This window comes from Serinus canaria, chromosome 2 (genome assembly GCF_022539315.1).
Source record: "Serinus canaria isolate serCan28SL12 chromosome 2, serCan2020, whole genome shotgun sequence".
Classification (NCBI taxonomy): Eukaryota; Metazoa; Chordata; class Aves; order Passeriformes; family Fringillidae; genus Serinus; species Serinus canaria.
In genome coordinates this window covers 14304790-14329486 of record NC_066315.1, presented here as the reverse complement: position 1 = coordinate 14329486, position 24697 = coordinate 14304790, and positions in this window count along the sequence as shown.

Below are 24697 nucleotides of genomic sequence, written 5' to 3'. Positions count from 1 at the left end.
AGGTCTGTTACAGAATCTGGTACTGATTCCTGATTTCACAGGATGTTTGGATACCTAAAACTGTTAGTTTTAGGTAATGGTGAAGGTGAAAAGACAAATGTTTCAGTAGGGCACTTGGGTTGTCGGGCTCAATTACAGCCAGATCATGCAAGCAAAGTAGAGGATGTTTCCATCCTCACATCATATTTTCAGTATTGCTTGGTTTCCTAGATTGTCTGCATCCTCCATCAATTGCTGCAAGCAGAGTTAAGTCAGGCCCCAAGAGCTGCTGATCAGATCAGTCATGTATAATCAGGCATAAACACAGTTTAAGGCAGTAAGGCAGTAATACCCTAGTACTAGACACTGCCATGCCACTACCACAACATTAGGACAGGAGTTGAGGAGAGGGTCTGAGCCATAATCACACACCTGATTCTGAAGTACAGCATTGTGGAGGGATGGAATGTCAGAAAATAGTGCAGAAGGTAGTCTCACACCTGAGGAGTTGCAGCTGTACTAACCACCAAAGATTAGGAGGCCACAGCTGTATCCAATAAGAAGAGTGCTGCAAAAGAGTGTTAGCTATGAAGAAGAAGTAGTCAGTGCTGCGAGGAGCTGCCCACGAGAAATCACTGGACAAGATATGAGAGCTTTGCAATATGATGACAACACAGCATAAACACAAAAAAATTGCTTTTGTTGCTGTTGCATTGATAAATCTTAAGGTTATTCTATCTGTGCTATCCTTAAGGGCATCCACACATCTGTTTTAATCACTATCCCTGTGTCTGTCTGCTGGGTCTCTGGCCTCCTTTTCTTCCTGTAGTTCCAAGGTCCTTGCTCCTCAGTTTTGTGGTTCTTTCTGTTGCATACACCATTATCCTAGAGCCACTGGTAGTTTTCTCTGTCTGACCATGGTGTTACAAAGCACATATGTATGTGCATATGCAATGCTTCCTTGACTTGTCATTGATATCTAATTCTGGTAATGTTATTATTACAGATTTGGATTTGGTTCTTTTCAGGTTGTAACACCCAGAAGAGTAAGCACAGAATATTTACACTAAAAATGAACAGTGTGGAACTGTGACAGATGGGCATTAATCTGTCATCAATTACATCGGACACAGAACAGAACAAAGTTGGGAAGCTGTAAGAAAATATGAACCCTATCTTTTTTAAAGAAAAAATGAACTGGACACAGACTGAAACCTCTAATCAGAATAAGTAGGCTGTAAATCCTAATTTTTTTTAAAGGGAGGATCCTGATGCAGATGTGGAAGCCAGCTCTAAAGAAAAGGCTTTATCCTCACTCAGAGTCCTGAGATGAAGGAGAAAAAATCCAGGATCAAAAATTCCCCATGTAACTGTGAGACTGTAGCATTTTTAGAGACCTTTTCTGTAACTGCATTTGGGGGGCTGAGATAATGGAGGCAGAAAAAATTCATACTAAAAATCATGGCCTTACCATAAGAATGTGAGGGGGGCAGTTAACTAAAAGCATCTGGTGGTTGTGGTAGTGCTGGGGTGTCTTTGTGGCCAAAACACCAAATAAAACTAAGAAGCTGGACTGTAAAGGACTCTCTGTTCTTGCAGATTTTCTCTCGCAGGGTTAATGTTTGCACTGTGTGAGCTGGGTGCAACTATAGTTTACTTTACTTTACTTTCCTTTCCCTGTCTTATTCATAGTAAATATTGTATTTTGATAGTGTTTGAGGCTTGTGAATGTCATAATAGAATTGTCTGCACATATAGACATATAAAAACATATAAAATCTTCCTATGTGTTTTGAATGATGTTGTGCTTCTACCACTTGCCTAGCACTTGCTGCTCACAGAAACACAGAGTGAGATCTACCCAGCCTTGGATACTTCACTGTGAGATCTGGGAGCTGGCAGGTGAATGCACTGTGTCCTCAGCTCAGAGGAGAGCTGAGCATAGCAGGATATAAAGGGATAAAACTGCATTTTGTCACGTGTGTAAAACGTATGATTCATACCTGCAATTACCTGGATAGATGCTTGCACTGATTTATCCCATGCATTTGTTTTTTATCATATAAATTCAGGACTATCCTTACATTTAACTGATAATTGTTTATAGGCTCCCTGTAAAACTCTACCATTTTTGTAGACAGAAGGAACTCCAGGGTAATTATCAGTTCACATAAAAACATAAACAGATGCCCCATAGCAACACATATTTTATTGCTGAGAATGTAGATTTTATAAAAATATCTGGAGACAGTGCTTAAGTAAGCAAGACTTGTGTGACAAGCATTCCAGATGCCTTCATGATACAGGCACTGCATCTGAATTTCAACAATATTAAAGTTTCTACTGAATTTACAGGGAGATTTGGAAACCTGGAGAATCTGGACTTTCAGATACTCAGTCTGCTTCTTTTGTGGATCAAAATGTGGCACCATTTTTACCAGAGTTAAAGCTCTTCTGGGTGAGGCTGTTCTTGCTGGGCCACGTTGGGTGCAGCATTTGGAGCGGCACTGAGCCCCGGCTGGTCACACAGCAGAGAAGCAGAGCTGGTTCCCTCAGGCATGGAACAAAACGAATGTAATTATGCAGCTTTTAGGACTAGAGCTAATATTTCCAGCAGAAATCAGAGCTGTGTTATACCAGATTGGCCAGTACTAACCCAAGGATCTCTTTCTGAGAGAGGACAAAGTCTTTTTTGATGGATACAGAGGTATCTTGTTTGTGCCAACACCTGATGCTAAGCAATTATGTTACTGACATTGATGCTATCAGCAGATATCACTGCAAATGTTAAATATAGGACAGAAATCTGTCTTTTTAAATAAAAAAATAGGATTAGATTGAAACTAACTCAATTATATGATTCTGAAAGGTAACACTGGAGGCATATTGCTAGGCCTGAGTCAGTAAGAGCTAACTTTGCAGTATTATCTGTGCAAGAAGGGTACCTATTTACCTGTTAAAATTATCATCAGAGACAGAGGGAAGGAACAAATCTGTGATGGGTAGAATACCCTTCTGAAAAAACTAGCTCGGTATTTTTTGTCATGAGTGTATTTTCAACTCAACAACTTGATCCACTGAAAAGAAAAAATAAAGGAACACCTCCCATAAGTAACACAGCAAGACAGAGTCATATAGCACAGGTTAGCACAGCTAATTTCAGAGTCATCAACCTGAACAAAACCTCTTTACTAAGTTGGAACTATCAAAGTAATTTTGTTTTTGGCTTTGTACCATCATATCCCAATTATTGATTTATTTCTGGGGGATCCTTTTCAGATAGTGTCTGAGATATTTTGTGCAATGCTTCCACTGCACCACGAAGGGTTTGCCAGGTCAAGCAACACATACATTTTCCTGTCAAACAAAGAGATGTGTCCATCTGTTCAACCTTTAAAGGCATACTCTGTCTGATCTTTACCTGACTAATACTTGAGGCCTTGGAAACATTTTGGAGATAAGGAGTTAAATAAGAAGTGGACTGTTTTTTCACCAGGACCTCACAGTCTGAACAGGCCTTCTGCTTCAGGTCACTTCTATTCTGCTCATGCCTGCATGGATAGAGTGCATCAACATCTGTCCTTGCCAGGCTGGAAGTAGCACACTATTTGCCCTACTTTCTAAGCAATGATTTTTTGGATACTCTTTAGCCACGGTAAATCTTTGTAGTGATAGGCAGGATCCTGGTGCATAGGACTTTTTTTACAAATTCCATGTACAGGTGATGCCTGTATCTCTAGTAATTTTATCTAACTGGTAAGTGGCAGTGAAAATGAAGTAATGCAAAAGCCACTTACATTTATATAACATCTTTCAATAGCAGAGCTGTAGAATTGTAACATTACAAAGCAGTGTGAAGATTTCATTTATTCTGTCCCTGCCCAAAGACCACATTGATTATATTTGCCATTCTTGGCAGATGTCTTATCCTTTAAACACTGCAGTGAAAAACATCCTCAAGAAATCTGTTGCACTTCCCTGTTTGTGTATAACTAGAACACCGTTCATGCACATGTTCAGTCTCCTTTTTTCTTTCAACTGGAGATTGTTATTGTGTGGCACCACAGACTTCTCTGCTTTAGGCTGTACATTCCCTCTTCGGTCAATCTTTTCTGATAGCTCATTTTTTTTGTTCCTCTGATTGTTTTTGTTCCTCTCCTCAGGGCTTCCACACAAAGTCCACAGGTGGCTTTTGGAGTTTAGTAGCCAAAACTCGTAGAAATATTTCTTCTAGTCCCTGTCAGTGTTGAAGAGAAGTGACAGATTACTTAGTATATCCTATAGGCCACATTCCTGCTTACAAATTCACATCCTAGCAAAATGCCTACAGTTTGGAGAGATGACTCTACAGAATGTAATACGGAGCATTCACTAAATCAAGCTGCAGCTATGTGATTCATAACAACATTGTGGTTTTGGTTTTAAAGTTATGTTGTTAAATATCTTGCCCAGTTGTTACACAGTGAATCAATACCAACAGCACCCCAAGAGTTTTGCTTCTTATGACCCAAAGGTAGACTTACATCACACTACACACGACAAGCCTGGTCATTATTAATTCTGAGCACCCTTCAGTTGTATAACTTGTTCTCCTACAGTCAGTGAGATTCTTCACACAGAGGATGACAAAAGGAGGTAGCCAAAGAATTAACAGTATTTAGTTTTAAATAGATATCAACCTATGTGAAAATTGAGGAAGAAAAAATGCCAAAATAACCAGTGGTGGCAAAATATGAAGTATTTTCTTTATGATGTGCTGATATCTCTCCTCTGTAACTGAAAATCAACATGCAGTGTCTGACTGAAGCTTTCAAAGACCTTGAATGCAGCTTTACTGCTATTGGGTTTTTATGCAGTTTGAGCCTCTAAGCCAACACAGAGGTCCTTGCCTTAACTGAAGGCTTGGTGGTTATTGATAAAATGTTAGGAGAGAGCAGACATTAATTATCTGTGTTCATAATTCAAATTCATTCTTTAAACACTGCAGCATCTTGTCATTAAAAAGATAGATGCTGAATGATTGGAGCCTAGACCCCCACAGAACTCATCAGCAGATTCCATGGTAGCTATTCCCTTTGGAATCAATTAAAAATATCTTCTACAAATCCATTTCTTCTTATCCACATTTAAAAGGAACGCTCAAACAGTGTATTAAGAAAAAAGGCTTTAACATCAATTATATCAAATTAGGTAAAGATTCTCCAATAAATTGCTAAGTTTGACATGCTATGAACATAAACTTTACTGAAACCTTGACTTGGTATATTCAAAATATTCACTGTGTAAATGAAAATAATTTTAATGGGTTTGCCATTAAGACTTCCACTGTTTTAGGAATGAAAGATGGTCTTACTATTGAAATCACTCCTTCAGACCTACTCTTTATGCCATATTTAGAGATGACTACAAGCAAAATGCCTGATTCTGCAAGTGCTTGAGCATTTCAGCATCTTAATTTCTGTGACTAATGGAACTCAAAGGTTATTTGTTTGCCTGGATGTTTATGGTCTTATGTCTGTTCAGACCGAGGTCATCAGGACTATTCTGGGACTTTTCTGCTTTAACTAAGTTGTAATTGTATCTGAGTGTAAGCAATCAGTGAAATAATGATACTTCACTATTTACGTGAGAGACTACAAATTATTTTTCCCTTGCAAGTGGCAATATCTGCCATTAACTGGAAGATGCACACAAAGGCCCCTCTTCTGAGAGAACTGAGGAATGGAGCAATGCCCTGGCAGCAATCAGCTTCTGCTCAGGCCTCTGTGCATCCTCAGCATAAACAGGGTGAGACATGGCCCCATTGGTCCTTTGTCCTACCCTACAGACATTAAGGATCTGTGTTTGGGGCCAGCTGAAGTAGTTTCCCTTACTGGCTTCAGTTGCAAGACAGTTACTCCAAGTTCAGTGTACTGTCCCCCCAAAGCATGTCTGATTTCTGTAGAACTGTCCTGGCTTTATGTACTTGAAATCCAGGCCCTCAGGGAAGCCTACTCCAAAAAGAACAAAGTTTATCTTTGTTAGGTAATTAGACTATGGAGCATAGAATTGAATAGATTATTCCCATAAATAAAGAATTGATTTTAACAAGAAATTGATATTATGGCAAAAAAAGATAAATGGGAAATTATATTGTAGCAAAATTGTATGCTGAAAGCTGTATTGAAGCTCCAGGGTATTTGTCTCATTAGGACAATGCATCTAAATAGTTGCTAACCTTACACACGTTTGTGGAACTATTGAAAAAAAAAAAAGTGACAAAAAGTTTTCAAGAAAAAAAATTTACCTTGTCCCTGACAATTCCATCCATTCATTAAATCAAGACTTATGATTCTTATCAGAGTTTCGTATACTTTAGGACTAGGAAAAAGCTTTTCAGTACAAAAGCACCAAAAATATTTTCTCTTAAAAGAGGAAAATAAATCCCCCAACCCTGTCGATACTCTCCTATTCAGAGTTCTCTTGGAACAGACTTGCTTTTCCCTTGCTGCCCCTTTTCCTCTTCTTGAGGGACTGCTGAAGACATTCCTTTCTGTCTACACCCAGGATAAGGAAAATGACCTGCAAGCAGAGACACAAAAGACTCTCTCATGGGAAAACATGCAAAAGGAATCTCTAAAGAGCTATGACACTTAAATATATATGCCACAACATATTGGCCAGTTTTGTCAAGATCTGAACTGCGGATGCCAGCTCAGGGCATCTGGGAATACTTTCAGTACTTCTGCCCACAGCCCAGGGTGAAATCATTGATGATCAGATGTTGGATGGCCACAGGGTTTGCGACCCTGACTTGTGTTAAAAGTCTGCGTGTTCAAAGGATGAGTCGAAGCTCTTCAGTTTTTGGTCTCAAGGTTGTTTATTGTATCTTATCTAAAAAATTTTCTTCCTGCCCAGCCAAGGTCTGCTCAGCATGACAGTCAGAGGCACTCTGCCTGCCCCAGGGCGGTGTTATCTTAATATACTAAAAACTACATGTAATGTGTTTACAATTATTTTCCAATACCTATCCCCTATGTTAGACAGTGAACTTCTACTCTAAACCAATCTAAAAGTGCCAACATCACCAGTGAAGATGGAGATAGAGAAGAAGAAGAAGAAGAAGAAGAAGAAGAAGAAGAAGAAGAAGAAGAAGAAGAAGAAGAAGAAGAAGAAGAAGAAGAAGAAGAAGAAGAAGAAGAAGAAGAAGAAGAAGAAGAAAGGCTAGATGCGCCCAAATCTCTCCATCTTGTCCCCAGAAACCTCTATACTAAAACTCCCAAAACCTACATTTTCACCCAGTGCTAACTTTATTATTACACTATTTAAACTGCTGTGGCTTTTATCTCTTCAGTAAAGGTGGCAATTTGATCCATGGTTCATAATCGAACCCACTGGTGTTCTGGGCTGTGTGCCAGGGTCTCCGAGCCCCCTGGCAAGGGTCCTGGCAACTCCATACTCCCAAAGGGATATCCTGAGTTCCTACAATCAGATAGATCCATTTCACAGCTTCCACACTTGTGTGTGCTTGGATTTCTGCTTGACTAGTAGGTCTCACTAGCCATGTGTGTGGCTGTATGAGTTCAGAGCAGAGACTCATGGCAAGGCAATGAACTGGACAGTGAAAAGGAGACTGCTGCTTCTCAGAGCTGTGCTAAAAGGCTTCTGTATCTGGCAAAGTATAGAAACTGGTGTGATAAGATATTACACAGAGTTGCTGCTCACCAGAGCAGAGTGGGAAGTCAGGAGATTGAGGCCTTTGGTTAAAGTTTATCATTGATCCTCTCCTTTATATTTTCTAGTCCTTAAATTATGAAGTGAAGAAAAGATGCAAAATACTTTTAATCCTGGATTGGGATTGAGTGGTAAAAAATATATATGTATCAGGAGACAAAAAGATATATGAAGTGTTCTAATATTTATAAATATTATGCAACCCAGAAAATAGTGTTTGTGATCAAAGTACAAATTAATATTTTTTTATACCTTCCCATGCTTTGATGAGCATTCAGATATTAAATATCATACACTATTCTCACACAACCAAATGTATAACCACTTTTTTTTGGTCAAAATAATTACCTTTTTCATATTACTTTCCAGCACTTATGTTTCTTATTATTTTCTTTGCTATTGAATGTCAAGAAAAAATGGCACTCACATTCAGTTCTCTATACAGAGTCAATAAAAAATTGTGTATGCACAACAAGGGAAATCAGAATATCGTAACTGTCTTGATTGCAGTTGTATTGATGCAGATATTAAAAATAAAAAATATGATAAGCACGGTGTACTTCCCATTGAGATATTCCTCATGGAGAGTTTAATCTGTCTGAACAAAGATGTCCATTTGAGACACCATCTGGGGTGTCCAGGACAGGTGTAAGAGCCAGGAGACCAAAATCTGCAGATACTTACACCCTCTTGGAGTGACAGCTGGAAACTGGGCAGTACACCCCAGACTAAACTCCTTTCACATGAGTACTCTAAAACTGAGGTATTTTTGACTCTGAAAATCTTTCTAGGAAAGATAATAAATACAGTTCACATGTAACACTTCACATGAGAAAGACACCTCCAATCCTTCAAAGATTCTTACCAGATATTTCTTCTGTAAGACAGAAACATACATCAATTAACAACACCTGAAATATGGATCCAAATCAAGGTCTCACAAAATGTGTTGTTAACAACACATACTGGTAGTGTATTTCCATTGCATCAATTGTTTTAGTGATAAATAACCCTCACAAAGTGGAATGACTTGTTGACAGACAGAAGCACCATCTAACAATGGACTATTTAGACTTGCAAATGACAGAACTTAATTATTCTAAAATAACATTTCCCTGTTAAACAATGATCATTAAATCCATCATCCTTCAGTTTATATGCATGAAACATTTATCATGTCTTCTACAAACAGGAGTCAGTCATCTCAATATAGATTTTTGGACCATTCATTTCATCATGGCATTTCATCAAAAGCCCAGGATTTCATTTATTTTCAGTAACAGAGATAAAGTGTTTGTAAACGATGTGATAAGGCCATAAAGAAAAGTGAAGTGAAATTCTGCTCCATACAAAGATGATAAATACAATACCTACTTTGAACACTGGGATTATTGTGTGAGAAAAATGAGATATTGGAAGTCAGTAGCTATGTTTAAGATAAGAAGTTTTTTGCCTGTGAATTTTTCATTAAAGTCAGGGGCAAATAAAGAATTATATGAATGATTCAATTTTTTTTTTTTTAATGGCCATTACAGACCTTAAACTAAAAAAAACCCTAACAAACATAGAACAACTGGAACTAAAGGGAAGCAATTTCTGGGGTCCTTTACTTCTTGAGTTGCAAAATTGCTAAAGGACAGTTTTTCAGTTTCAAAAAAAAACATTTCTATTCCATTAACATGTGCTCTGGTGGGATGTGTGATTTTCAATGCTCATTCTAGACAACAAAGACAGATTCCTTTTTCCCAAACAAAATCTAATCTCTGTGTTTCTGGGAGTTTCCAGCAGAAGCCTGAGCTTTCAGTTCAAAACCTTATTTGGGCAGTTTGCTGACACACACATTTGGGACATTTGTAAGAGCATTTAATCTGTACCTCTTGGCATTTTGGCTTCACCTTTGCATGAGTTCATTTTGGCAGAATTTATTTCTTTCATTGCCCCCACCCCTTTCCTCTCTCTCTCTTTTTGGCAGAGTGGCAGCTTCACTCCAAATCACTGCACCCAAGCCTCTTTGAATGATTGTTTTTACTTTTGTAATGCAATCTAAATCATAACTGCCATAATGAGAATGTGCTTGCATAATTCCTGTGGGACTTATTTTGCACAGACTGCACATTGGAGAACATTCTTATTTTATTTGCCAAGGTAACAAAAGTAGCGTTTTCTATGCTTTTTCTTACTGCAACTGTATAGCACATTAACTTTTCTCCGCATTCTACCTGTGTTTTTTTCTTTATATAAAAGACCTAAAGAAGGAAACGAAATAAATAATGGATGTACAGAATGTTCTTGGCTTCTGTGTATGCCTACAGGTGTCCTTTTATCATATTCATTTGGCTGGCAAAGTGGAAAAGTGCTTGCAGCCTGAGGGTTAGCTTGCAAAACAAACAAAACTCAAAATATGTTACAGAAAGGGAAGAAAACATTATGTTTAGTAAATAGTTTCTTTTTGGGGGAGAGGGGGAATCTAGAAATTAAACATGTATGTCTATCATACCGAATATTAAATAAGAGATTGTTAGAATGGTTGAGGTTGCAAGGGACTTCTGTAGGTCATCTTCTCCAATCCTTTCAACAGAGACAAGGATTGAAAAGTGAGGAAATACTAGTTTTTAAGTGGTCTGCATAACCTTGTCTTTCCCCTCAGCATGCCTTTAAACAGAACTTTGATTTTGTATGTTAAATTTATTTTTTCCATTTTGCCCTCATATTATTTAATGCACTGGATCCTGAGAGCTCTCAAAAGAGGAATTAGATGTTGATGTTTTTTTAAGCTGACTCAGTTCACTTTGTGATGTGTCTAAGCCTTTGCTTTTAATACACACTACTCAAACCTTTATCACTAACAAAAATCATTACACTTCATCTCGTGTGTTTATATCATGATCAGAGGATGGGAGCTCATTAGGATATTTTGGTCTCTAGTCCTCATTTTCAGTGCTTACAGAAGTGTAGATTTCTACCTCACTTGCACAATCTGGAGCTCTTAAAATGACAATGTTAATTCAAGCACTTTGTCACTTCTGAATCCTTCAGAAGTTAATGACCCTTCTTTATGTTCATTGCTCACCCTTTTTCCCATGGCTTCCTTGTTTGTAAAGCACCCTGTGAGCAATATCCAATCCCTCCAGAGGGTTCAGCCAAGCTCAGGTCAAAGCAGTTGGCTGCTGTGGACATAGAGACTGCTCAGGGCAGCCCTCAGTGGTTTTGGGCATGGCCCCTTTGAGACAGAGGCATTAGATACCTGGTGGGTTCACTGTGAGATGAAGCCTGAGAGTAGGCTTAAGCATCCTGATTCATGATGCAGGTGTTTGCTGGTCTTTGTTGCAGGTGCTGCTGTCCTCATGGCTATTACTAAAATCACCTACACAGTCCCTGAGAAGAGTTGAACCCAAGAGTTGAAGAGTTGAGGTGGGTCTATAGGGCTGTCATTCCTGGTACACACAACGTGTACAAATGACAGGGAGAGTCCTTGGACATATTTTTATATACATGTGTGTGTGGATATTTTCCACAGAGAAAGCAAATATGCTGTGCTGTGTCTCAGATGTCACAGCTGTATGAAAAGACAGCATGCTTACTGCAAATGGAGTATTTGGAGAATTTACATTTTAACAGAATATGAGTGTGTGAGAATTTAGTTTTTGAGGAGATTACAACTGGATCAGATTTCCACAGGAGTGACAGAAGATAAGTCTTGACATCAAAGTAATTTCCAAACGGAGTTTCATACTTCAGCTCCAAAACTTAGACATGCTACAGTCTTGCAATATGATGGTTGTAAGAGTTTTTAACATGACTAAAATGATGTGTTTTTACTATCTGTGTCGTTGGAATTATCTGAGCCATTCTAGTCAAGAGTTTCCAAACCAAATTCAGTTAGAGGCAGATACCCACCATGGAAAATTTAAGCTGTAACAGTTAAATTTTGGCAAACTGTATAAGTAATTGAAAGTAAGTTCTTATAAATGAGCATTAGGCAATCTTAGCTAAAGGCATTACTTTTCCTATTATGTAAAAACATACATGAGTAACTAATACATTTACTCTTGCTATGCATGTACATATACATTATATATGCATATGTATAACAGGGAATTAATGTAATAGATTTTAATGCAGCTGGCAGTCAGGGAGAGACAGCTTTATGTGGAGCAGCGGCTCATAGTCTTTAGGCAGAATCCTGAGGTTATACACTAACTTCCAAAGCCTCCAAATTTTTAACAAAAGTTTAAAGTTCATGAAAAGTGTCAGCCCAATGCTTGTTAAGAAGGAAGTTCTTTGTTTGGGTACAGCACAGGGCAGCACGGAGAGCAGCAGCCCAAGCTTCCTATGTAGCTCTATCAGATGTCTCATCCCTGACCTGGAATGCAGGGGGGGAGGTGAAAGGTTAGTCCATTCTTCATGCTCATTCAATACTTCACTTCTCTGTTGAGTGCCAAAAGAGTATCAATTACTGCCAGTTGTGTGTTGCTTTTTGTAATGTGGACTTATGTCCATTAAGAATTGGACTGAGTCCACAAAACCATCTCATTGAGCCTGTTGGAAAGTCATCTTGATGGTGATGGCTCTTCCATCATTTCCACAATTGTTGAATTTGAAACAGGTACCTGGATTTAATGTACTTCATTACTTGAGTCATACAGCTTCCCAACTTTTCATTTGTGTTTGGAGAGGAGATGTCAGGACAGGAACTCTCTCTATTAATACTGATAAAATAGAATGGTAATTTCAATCTTTCAGTACAGCCAGGATGCCTGGTAAATCTATGCTTTTTTAGTCAGGACCTTTTTGCAAGAAAGGTCACAAAACATTATTCAGATAAAATTGCTCTAGTCAGGCAGTGTATGCACATTCTTGATACTCCCTGCAACAAGCTAATTTATGGGATACTGCAGTGAGAAACAGGCTGTGATGGTGCTAGTGTAACAGTATCTTAGCAGCAAATAAACACAGTGTGAGAAATTCTTCCTTTTAAAAACAATGTAAAGGAAAGACATTCAATCCCTCGGGCAATTTCTTTTCAAAGTGTTTGAATTCTACAATACCAGAGAGATTCTCAGTGCATCACATGGGGGATATGGACAAATGCCATCTATAAATTAATTAGTTTTGCATATGCATTTCACAGACATAATTTCAAATACTTTGCCCTTACTTTCACTATTTTTTGGTCTGTGTGCATGTAATTTATCCTAAAAAGGCAGAACTGCAGTTATAAGTGATGACTTTATCTAAGCAAGAATGCTGTACTAATTTAAGTCCAACCATTTTCTAACTGGCCATTGTCACACTTCTGTATAAACATATCATGGGTATCCTGGACCCTGGGATTTTAATCTTTCTAAACACAGACTTTCTGCAGCCATTCCTCTTTTTCTCTTTGCTCTTCCCCATGATCCTTGCTTCAGACCAGCCCATCTCAGCTCTCTCACATGCACATAGCAGCACTGGGATTTTACAAGCTCTCCCTTCCAAATGCTTGCTTCGGGACCAGGAGGACCAGGAACAGCAAGAGGTAATCCAGAAGGGAATGGCTGGTGCTAACAAAGAAAATTCTCTGGCAATGCAAAGCCTCCACCCCAGTGTGCTGCTGAAGATGGGGAGCTGTGCTAGGGAATATTGCTGTGTTTGCCCTGTTTCTGTACTCTTTTGTAGGCAATGGCTGTAGGACAGTGTCAGAGCCAGGACACTGTTAGGTAGCCCTGTGATTTGATCCTGAAGATGCTGGCAGCAAATACTGAGCCCCTTTCTAAGCATGAGTCCAGCTTGTTAAAGCACAGCACGTGTTCCAAGGTTGAAACTTTGGCCGGCTAATCAGCAAGGGCCTCAAATTGTGGGGCTCAAATCTGGATCCAAGCTCCTCTGGATTTTCAAGTTATTCAGGTCTATGGTTTTGGCTCTGGCTCATCTGTCCTAAAAACAAAGTGAAGTTGACAAATGTCTCTCTTAGGCAGCTGCCCCAAAGGACTGAATATCATTACAAAAAAGACATTAAAATACAAAAGGCCTTAGCAATTTGTATAGGGCCTTGTTTCCAGTAATGTTGTAAGAAGCTTGCCAGCATTTTGGTGAAAAGGGACTGGAGCACAAATCTTGTTAACCAAACTGAATGAGGAACAAAACAGCCTTGCTATGCACTCCCAGTGAAGTCAGTGGCAGAACTCCCACTGGCTGTGGTGGTGCATGGTCCAGCCTTTTCAGTATGGAATGCAAGCACTTTCCCTTTATTACCTGGTCAATAAGTTACCAAGGACTTTTCATTCAAAAAAAGCAACTCCATTTACTGCCCTATTTATGAAGAGCATTTGGGAGTTAAATATGATCTGAAATATAAATAGATACAAACCTGGTATTTGTTCTGAACATGAATCTCTACGAAGAGCAGTAAAAAGTATAATGAATTAAAAGTGTAATACAACCCAAGATCTGGTCATCTTCATAAAAGACTAACCATGCTGCATTCCAAAGTGAAAATTATAGACTATTTTTTACTTAGCACTCAGTCTTCATGAGGAAGGGTGAAGCAAGTTTTACTCCTCTCTCAAAAGCTAGTAGTTACCTTACCCTAGTGCTTACTAACTGCTGGATCCACTGAGGTATTTTGGAACCAAAATCTTTCTAGACTCAGTGAACCTGTGTGTGATAACAACATCCATTGAGAAGGTGAGAGAGATGTATTTGTTGTGCTCTAAACGGATGACCTAGATTACTATTAGTGACACCATGGAGCAGAGTTATTGTTGATTGTGTTGATGGTCAGTACATGCCTGCAGGTCAGTACCCCCTCCCTACTGTCATGGCAGTGCACCATGGGCTATGGACAATGCTGGAGAGAACTCATTTTTTTCCAGGCTTCTCACAGATTGTGCTGATTAAAAAAAAATCAACATTATTTAAATCAAAATTTTGACATTAATGAATTAATTAAAAGAACATCCTGTCCTGGATTCTGAGTTATGTTCATTTAAAAAATGCAATTTACTCTATACTGATGATTAATTTTATTTATTTTGCTCTTTTTTAGTTCAATGATCTTGTAAAAGCTTTTCATTCTCTCCAGTCTTCTTCTACTGCCAACACAGCTCAGTATAACCCAGACTTCTTAGCAAACATTACAACACATGCCAGTATTCTGTCTAATTTTAACTAAACATTCAATAATACTAAGCTATTTTAGTACCTTGGGCCCACATTCTCCAAGGTATTTATGCACAGAACTCCTGTGAGGATCTTGGCTTTGTTGCTTTCTAAAAATGCTGGAATTCTCATACGTGCTAACAGGGCAATGGTAAATGAACAACTAATTCTGCTGCTGTATTTACATAAACCTTTATAAATTACATTCTTTCAGTGTAGAACATGATTATTAATCATCCCATTCAGTTCTGTGCAATATGCAACTAAATAAGGAACACAGTGGACCCTTTGTAATTACTTACCCTAACTTCACTTTTAAAGCCAAGCACATTGTGACCTTATACTGATTTGGGGTTTATTAAACAGACTTCTACATTGTATGAAAGAAAAGAGAAGAAAATGTTTACACAAGATTTTTTGACATTTATTAACCCCTCAAAATCTCTCTCATACAGTAGTCAGTAAAACGTGCTGGGTGTACATATGGGCCCAATAATTAGCACGTATGTCAGAGTAACAAATGAACCCTTTCTGTCAACACAGAAAAGGCCAGGAGAAGGGTAAATCAAGATTATTCTCTAGTTATGTGGAATCCAGATAATTAAAAAATAATCTGCTGTCCTTAAATGCTACAAATTATTAAAAGCACTGAAATATTCAGGTTTATCTTCATGATTGTTTGTTCACTAAATTATTACCTCCCTAAGCTGTCAAACTGCTGACCTATCTCTCCCCTTCCACTGCCTGCTCCCCAAATCAGTTGCATTGCCTAATTTTCTCTTGCTTAATTAACATTGGCACTAAATTTAGAATTGTCAGAGCCTGAAAGGACAATTTACTATCTATGCATTCCTGTATCAGCACTAATGGAAATAGGGCTTGGGGAAGTATTAATCTAAATTTGAACATTAGTTTAGGGTCATATTTTTCTCTGTCCTGCCTGGTATACTTGCAAGCAGATGATATGGCCATGCAGATAATAGACTTCAGATGAGAGACTTTCATCCACAGGAACTTTAAAACATTGGTTTGCATACAGAAGTATCATGCTTTGACTGGGTCAGTCAGGGGTATTTACAGCAGTGACAGCCAGGGGAATGCAGGGAGTTTTACTGACCTAGGAAAAAAAGCCAGGGCTCATGGTTACACTTTCTGGAGGGCTACAATACAGCTTCATAAACAGTGCTAATGACTAAAGCAGAGAAACCTGCACCTCCTCTGCTCTGAGGCCCATTGAGTTGGGAAGCAGGAGAGTGTTTGGCTCTGCCAAACTTACCCAGCTGCAGGAGGGGAGAGACGCTGCTCCTGCACTCCTCCCACACTGCCTGCCCAAACACTGCTCTCCTGTAGTCTGGCCCATAAAACCCATTTTTGAGAATCTGCCCCATGTCTTGAACTATCTTGAGAGAATTGAGCTTTCTGAGGTTCAGCATCTAATAAATCCTGCCCCTGGGCAAGGAAGTGAATGGCCATTTCATGTTTTCTGCAGCTGCCCAGCCCATGTGTGCAGAGCAGCACGAGGAGGGAGAGACAAGTACGAGAAACAAATGATGATACAGGGGGAAGAGGGTTTATGCTTTTAAAATAGTGGACCAAATGAGGAGCTGAAAGATGTCTACAGGCCTAAGAAGGAAGGGCCATGCAGACAGTAGGGGAGAATGGGAACACTGGGAAATAAAGTACCCTGAAAAAAAGAAAGGTGGGGGGATGATGGGTAAAATGGGATGGAGAGATTAAATCCTGGAAGCAGATTTAGAAATAGTGATGTTAGTGAGGGATCAATAGGAGAAGCAGTGAGCAAAATTTAAAACTGAGATGGACTGAGAAGGGCTGTGCACAGAGCAGAGAGGAGCTGCTATGGGAAGTACAAATAGGTTCCAGGCAGGGAAATCCAGGAATCACCACTAAGGATCATGTCTTGGAGGGCTTCCTGTGGAGCACTGAAGATATAAGTCTGTGGCTTCTTTTAATTTTGTTGGTGCCTTTTTTTTTTTTTTTTTGTGTGTGTGTGTGTGTGTGTGTGTGTGTGTTTGTTTGTTTTGTTTTGTTATTTCCTCTGACACAAGAGTAATTTCATGAGACATAACTGAGAATTTCAATACCTTTCCATTAAAGGTATCCAAATGATTGAAAGGTAAAGCTTTCAGAAAATGTAGGAAGTCTTTGGGTGTCCTGCTAGTGGTTCAAATATTTTTCCAGGGAACATATTTTGTCTTAGAAAAAAGTGTATGCTTTCAGTCTCATCGTAAAAATAAGTGAGCATCCAGCCTGATAGCCTGTTTAGTTGCCAGTGAGAACAGCTCTCATGGACTACATACAACTATGTGTGGCTGGAAAGTCCACGTTTTAAGAAATTAAAAATGTCTCAGAAATCTTCAAATTTGATTTGTTCTTCCAAAGAGCAATGCTTTGAGTTGTACGTGGAGATCATTAGCACAGCCTCCCACACATGAAGGTACTTGGACTACAACAGCCAAGTAGATAAAAATAGTCTTTGATACAAATTCTGAGAAGTAATTAAAGTCCATTTCCCATTACAGTAAGAAAACCCACAAATAGTCTCCTATCATTGGGCTACTCCTTTTTTATGCATTTTTGATCACTATTATGCATGGAAAACATGTTCATACTAAAAAAACCACATTATCTTCTGCTTCAATAGCCTGTGGTCAAATGTATTTAAAAGCCCAACACTAATAATATATAACATCCTCCTCTTTTTTTGCCCTGATAGGAAACCTCAGAAAATGTTCTGAAATATTTCAGATAATTTTGCCTCAGTGAAGCAATGTTCATTGAGTACTGTTGGCTAAATCTTTTAAAATTTCTCACTTGAGTATGCCACTTTTTCTCATCCCACTGTCCCTGAGATAATACAACTTCATATTCCTTTGGTTTTCTGAGTCTGACAAAAGGCTTTTGATATTTCATATAAATTTTGATTCTGCATCTCTATCATGTAGTAGCTGAATAGCCAGAAGTTTGAAAGATACCAACTATTAGTCACCATGACTAATTTTTTTAAAAAAGAGCTTTATGCCACATATGAGTGACTCCTTATCTGCAGTTTGCAGGGGGAAAAAAAAATTACAGGGAAGTAAACATAGTGATCTGTTAAATTATGGATAAAGAATGCACTATTTTATGGCTATTTATAAAAATAATGAGCAAAGCATCAAAGAAACTTCAACTTTGAATTCTAATGAAGAAGACAATATTTCCTTCCATTTTCCCCTATCACAATACATACAGAAAGAGGGAGAAAGAATGCAAACCCATAAGAACAACATATGGATTTTCAAGAACTTCTCCACAAATTGACCCAAGAGTTGCTTCAAATGTTTGGATTTATATAAGGATATTACCCAAACTTTGGACAGTAGGAATGCATGGAGAAGGAAAGACTCATCTGATAATGTGAGCAATGAAGGCAAATGGTGAACTTCATATGAAGGATAAGCTAAACAAAACCACTAGGTCAAATTTTTGTCTGCTTTTCTCTGCTCAGCCACAAGCACAGATAAAGCCAGCTTAAACTATTCTTTCAAGATTTGTGGTTACTGCTTTTATTTTCTTTTATTATTCCACAGAAAATGGATTTCTGCTCGGAAAGGGGTCTCCACATGCCCATGTCAGTTTATTTTATAATTTCCTTTATAGTAGTTTCTACACATCTTCTAAATTTATGGGGTTAGCAGGTGCTTGTAGGCTAAAACTGGAAATCCATAAAAACAGTATTTGGAAGCGTGGTGATCCACGACCAAATGGATATTGTCCTAACTCAACATTTTCCCTGGATATTGTCCCAAATCATCATTTTCATGATGTCTTTACAAAAAACTCGATGGGTGAGAGTCTTTAGGAGAAATGGGTGTTAATGTCTTTGAAATGGGCCTTAATGCTCTGCCCACCTCAAACCCCACACATTTGTTACAGAACTCAAATCAGTTTGACTACAGCTGGAACTCCTGGACTTCAAGGTAATAGACAAATGGGTCCATGCAAAGCCCTTTGCAGAGCCCAGGCAATTAGAACTTCTGGTGGATCCACAGAACCCAGACAGCCTGAACTTCTGAGCTTTGGGACTAAATGATATGGTCAAGGGTGGGAATATGTGGTAGCTCAGGAAGGCTGTACCTTCCTAATACCTCAGCCAGTGGGGAAAGAAAGAGGGCAACATGCAACCCAGAGTTCAACATTAAAGGAGGCTGTGTCCCCTGAAACCTCAAGAGAGAAACCCCACAGGGGTATGCCCCAGTAGACTCTCTCCCATTATTCAAATAAAGTTGAGGACTCCATTGTCTCCTTCATGGACATTGGTTTTTCATAGTGTGAGTCTCCACACAATACTGGCTGTAGGTGCAGTAGCTCCAATAGCAGACATGCAGGAGTAGAATAATGCTGGCTGAAAAGGATGGATGATTTGGATAAGGAGCCAAACCAGAGTATGTGCCTCTGTTCATTAAATGACTGAGTTCTTGTTACACATTTGTTCCATGAACTCAGTGGAAGGCAAAACACCCCACTCCTCTACATCTTCTTGATACAGGTAGGAATCAATGGCTTTTCCCAACCTAAAATTTGGCCTTTGCTAAGGATGTAATGAGCACCTCAATTCATTGTTGGTGAAATTTCCTATCTGGGACACTGCATGAAAATGCTTCAGAGGTTATATTCGGGTTACTGCTGCTATGGGCTACAAAGAGCACATTGCTGCAGCCTCAGCACTGCTCATCATTACCCTCCCTTGGCCTTGATTCTGAAGCTGCTGCCAACTCCAGCTGCTGCTACCTTAGAGACTGTCTGCCTGTCCACATCCCATGGTATCCATTGGAAAGCCACAGCTTTGCAGGCATTATCTGAGGTGTGTCTGGGAAGTGATCACAAAGGGTTTCCTTCATGTGTGTGCTGACTGGTTTGGAGAGCTACAGCAGATCACCAGTGGTCTTGCAGTATTGCTTTCTCCCTTTGAGTGGAGAGGCTACAAGCCTCCTGGCCAACCAAGCACCATGGCCACTTGCACATTGCAGTTGAAGACCAGCCTCTGGAGCACTCAGCAAAGCTCAATCTCCAAAACAATTATGGAAAATGAAAGGATACAGCACACCTGATGGGAGCCCATCAATAAAGCTGTAATTTTTTTTTTTTTCATTTTTTTTTTTGGGCAGTGTTACCTCCAGTATGGATGCTTTTTGGCATAAAAGGTATTCAAGAAGTGAGGTTTTCCCTTACAGCACAGATGACCAGGTGTTTTCCCCAAGGCTCAGCATCAGCTGTGAAAGGGGCTGGTGATGAATACCAATCTGATGGCAATAAGGGGCAGATGATTTCAGCCAGTGCAACCCTGGCATGTTAAAGCTATTGCTAGAGAACTGAGAGATTTGGCAAATCCATTGCTTATACGGCAAAATGCATTGCTAAAACAGCACAGCGATATTGAGAGCAGGAAGTTTATTTTTCCTCAAATTGCTTTTGTTTTGTTATTCCATTATTATAATATTTCTTCTGCTTCCTTTCAACATGATTGTTTTTCAAATCCTAAACAAAAGAATGAGGCAAATTATTCCACAGCAGTATATGAGTTGGCATAGGGTAACAGAAGGAGCTATTATGATCTGTCAGACAACTACTTATTTAGGGACTTTTGAAACTACTGATAATTGACTTAGAATAAAACAGCTTTTCTGGAACTGATGGAGCCTATTGTTTAAGTACTTAACACATTTGCTGCAAGTCATTTAAAAATACTACTGACCCTGGTTAAGCTACTACAGACATGAAGGAATGGTGAAAATGTGAGGTGCAGTGGTGTTATTGTAATACCATTTTACTAAACTGACTGCATAAATAAGATTTGAAGTGTAAGGTGGTCACAAATATAAACCCCAGTGGCAAAGTCAGTAAGAGTCAGCTGGAGACTGGAAAAAGCAGATAATAATATGCAAGGCACTCGGCTGTGTCAGCCTGACAGCCTCTCTGTCTGCTCCACAGGACTCCTGTGAAGGTTGCCATGGGCTCAGATCCATGTGTCCCTGATGCATATTCAGTACCAGACCCCATCTCACTCTCCAGAAGAGGGTAAGTTGTGCAGACATACAAGACTGACACATGCACATAAGCAGTCTCATCAGCTGGAGCAGGGAATTGGATGCTTAGTAATATCCAAAGACCTGTGGGAATCAGTCCCCTAGGTCCCTTGGAAGCATAGAAAACCTGAGAAGGCATTTGTAAATCTAAATCCTAAAATCTGGGCATCTTGTCAAACTGTGCTGCACAGTCTCATGGAAGTAGTTGCTGTTCATGGAGACAGATGTGGGCTTGCTTTAATGCAGCCCAGCATAGCTGGGAGATGCATTAAGGAGCTCAGAGGTTCCTCATTTCTATTTCTATGGCTAGGACACCCGTCTGGGAGGTGCAAAACAGGAGTCTGGATAATCTCCATCTGAGAAAGACACTGAACACACTCTCCCACATCACATGCTCCACTCTCTGACAACTTTGATGCAAAAGATTCTGGTGGGAACTGCCTGTGCTTTGCACTGAGAGGATAACAGGATCAGTTCCCAATGAGAGGCCATTGCTTTGTTTCTTTAATGAGGGCGTTAATGCAGGTAAGAACTCGCTGGCATATTCTTTTCCATGTTTTTTCAGACAGGATGAAGTTCACAAGCCCAGCAGGTCCTGGCAGCATCTGATCCATGTGCTCATGTGCTCCCACAACCATTCAGTATGTCTGTGAGAGGTGCAGTGCTGTCGGCATTCCCTCTAAGCATTTATTGTCCTCTTGATCCTCATACATGCTGTTGCTGCTCTGATGATTTAATTGTTGGGCAAATCTTGTTTCTAATATGATAATATGCACATTATATGATCTAATATGATTTAATATGATCTAATATGATCATGGGAAATCTTGTTTCTAATATAATCATGTGCACAGTCCTCAAATTCAAGTTGAGCAAAATTTCTAGCTGGAAAAAATTCCTGTATCTGCCAAAATATAGATTTTAAAAGCTTAAAAACACTAACAAAATTGTAACACTAACAAAACTGTAAACAAACAAACAAAAAAAAAGCAAAAAGCAAACCCTTTGTGTCTCTTACAATGGTGAAACATTTTAGAACAAAAACTCAGCATACTTGGCAACTTCAGGTTCCAGTTCTAATATGGACATCTTCTTATCTGAAGCATGAAAATGTTTATGGGGGTGCATGTTTGTTGAAGGTGCTGTCAGTTATCACTAAGAAAAACAGAGACCTATCTTTTCCAAGTTCATGGCATGGCATTGGGTATAGCAATGAAGAAATTATGAGGTCTGAATTTATCTTTACTGTGCAAGCATGAATCTGACTCACTTTACTTTCAGTGGAATTACTCCAGATTTACAATGATATGAGAAGAGAATTTACCTTACCTAGATTTTTACCTACACAAAACAAAATAAATGCCAGTCTCAAACTCTGGATGTCCTTGACTGTTTCTGAAGAATATTAAATAAAACTGGCTGGCTCCAGCAATTATCTCCAAATCATGATACCTCAGTACAGCATAAAAGTAGCAAAAATTTAATTACTCACACCAAAAAAATCACTAACGTTTTTGCTTGCTAAAAGTGAAATATCTCTCCTCTCTGAGACAATGTCAATGTTATGGGTAAGACTTGGATTCCTGTTGTATATGAAAGCAATATTTATGGAAGAGGCCATTTATCAGCTAAAGACAATAAACACCGTGACTAAATTCATAGGCTGAAACAGAGAAAACAGTCCAGTTTTATGAGCATCTTTGCAGGACTGTACAGATATATTATGCTGACACTCTATGGATATATTTAGCTTATTATTATGAAATTATTATATCTATAATGAAACTATTATATATATTATGAAAATAAACATACATCTAAATCTTAAAATTGGATGTAAAGCAAAGCAAACAGGAATTAAGAACATGAAACTTGAAGACACTGCATTTTTTGACTCTTGAAAGGTAATTTTACGTTTTGAAAGGTAAATTATCTCTTGGGAAAAGAGAAAATATCTCTTTTCCCAAGAGATAATTTGTGGAAAGGGCTAAGAGAAACTGGCCCACTGGGAAAGCAGGTCACACACTGATTTTTTGGGAACAGTCTGAATGATCCACCTGAATTCTTTTGGAAGGAAACTTATCTGACAGGAAAATCTATTCTGTAGCAAGCACCAGTCACTGACCATCAGGAATAATCAACCTTCTTCAAAGCAATTCCAAGATTCCCTTAGGATATCAGTATATCCACCTTTGTTAAGGGATCACCAAAAGTGTAAAGTGGTGATTTTTGGGGGCTCTGTGTTACATTTCAATCACAAAGCTCATAAGCCATCAGTGCACATGCCTTTGGACCTGCTGTTTGCAGCCTGTGCTCTGGTTCAAATCTGGGTTGTGGGCAACTTTCTGGAAAGTGGCTTTTCTCCTGCCAGGAGGAGAAAAGAAGAGCAGTTCACATGCAGCTCTTAGGGCTTGTTCCTGCCAGCTCTCACTACAGGCTGCTGTAATGAGCCTGGCTTTTCTGAGATGTTCTTTTCTCACTGTTCTTGTGGTTACTCAGGAATGTCAACATGTTCTCATGCTGAAATTGCAACAACAGTGTAAAAGTTCTTTCAAATCAAGGAGTGAGAATGAAAGAGAAGGAAGAAAATAAGAAAGAAGAAAAAAGGAAAGAGAAAAAAATTTAAAAAGACAAGTTGTGTCTACTTTCATGTCTTTGTTTGGTTCTGTTTGTTTATCTGTTTGTTTATTTTTTTGTTGAAAGAATATTCACTTAAATAAGAACTTTTTTTTGAATTGGTGAATAGTGTTGAAAATCCATCAGCTTTCAGTAACATGCTAGGTACATTTTAGTTCATTTTAAGCTATAAATTTTTTGGTCTGGAATGGATTTTTGTTATGTTCTTTATGAAATCATTCTCAGAATGGACAGAATTAAATTGTAAATAAAATATTCTGTGAAGGAACTGTGAAATTCTTGCATAAATTTTATAACACATAACTTTCTCTTTGTCTTGTCTTTTTTTGTCATTAAATACAGCCTTTACCTACTATTTTCAGTTAAGTCAATAACAAGTATTGGGTTTTACAGTGGATTTGTAAGACAACTTATGTATGTGAATAGATTTAGATGTGTATGCAAATTCAACACAACCCTTAGGCTGTCAGAGTGGTAAATGTTGTATTTTGCTGCACAAGAGGCTAAGGACCTCTGGCTCAGAGGGAATTTTTATAGATGGGTAGTATGGGATACTAGCATTATCCTAAGTGGTGGCACTCCATAATGTTGCTCATGATTATTTCTTTGCATTAATTAGGGAGTGACAGATTAGTTTGGAAAAAACACAAGTGTAAGTTAAAGTAGAAATTTTAACCTTGTGCTCCTATAACTGCCCTGGTAAGAGTAATTTTCTGACTCCACCTTCCACAACTGACTTGCCCTCCCACCCAGACTTTTCCCTTGACATTTGGCCCTTCTGTGGAAGAGCCTTATCCATGAAGGGAATCAGCTCTTGGCTGTCTGCTGATGTCCAATGTTATATGCACTGTGATCTAGGGAAAAATTATACAGGTTTAATATTATTATTCAGACTTTGCTGCATCTCTTTCTGTCACATGGACAGTACAGTGGGACAAAAATGAGAAGCTCTGTGGGGTTTGTCTGAAGACATATCAGGTTAAAGTAAAAGAGAAGCCTTTAAAGAGAGTAGGAAAGGTCTGAAAGACCCTACATGAGTCAGCCAAATGCTTATTGAATTTAAAATTCCACCAATAGACACAGCTGGTTGCAAGGTCAATGACAAAGTCAAAAATATATAGAAAACACAAAGACTAGTGCTC